The sequence below is a fragment of the Sylvia atricapilla genome, chromosome 7 (genome assembly GCF_009819655.1).
Source record: "Sylvia atricapilla isolate bSylAtr1 chromosome 7, bSylAtr1.pri, whole genome shotgun sequence".
NCBI classification, from domain to species: domain Eukaryota; kingdom Metazoa; phylum Chordata; class Aves; order Passeriformes; family Sylviidae; genus Sylvia; species Sylvia atricapilla.
In genome coordinates, this window is record NC_089146.1 from 35,038,953 (window position 1) to 35,039,445 (window position 493).

Here is a 493-nt window from a genome sequence, read left to right on the forward strand (position 1 = left end):
ATAGGGCTTCATAATAACTGGTTCCTGCACTCTGTGCCCATGGCTTATGTTCTGCTGAACTGTGTTTTATGCAGATGCTAAGGGTAGGTGTGAGACAGAATGTAGATCCTCTCAATTGGGAGTTCTTGGGCTTTTGTTGGAGTAGGGAAAGTCATTCTCCAGGACAGCGTGGAAAATACTGTCTTCCTTGTGTATAAGGAAACTCAAGAGAACCTCAAAGCTAAGCTCAAGACTAGGAGATGGTTGATGAGTACCTACCACTGCAGGAATTCAACAGGAGTCTCTTCTCTTCCTCTTCCTGAAGCCAGAACAACACAAATTAGTGACTTTCTGATAATGCCTAGCCCTATACACTGTTGGTAGGATAGCAAACATCCACAGAAACCTATGTAACATGTAATGTAGAGCATGGAAAGCACTGTGTGCCCTTTCCAGTTGGAAGTCAGTGAAACCTGGAAGGTTGCTCTGAATTTTGCAATGTGATAAAGCAGAA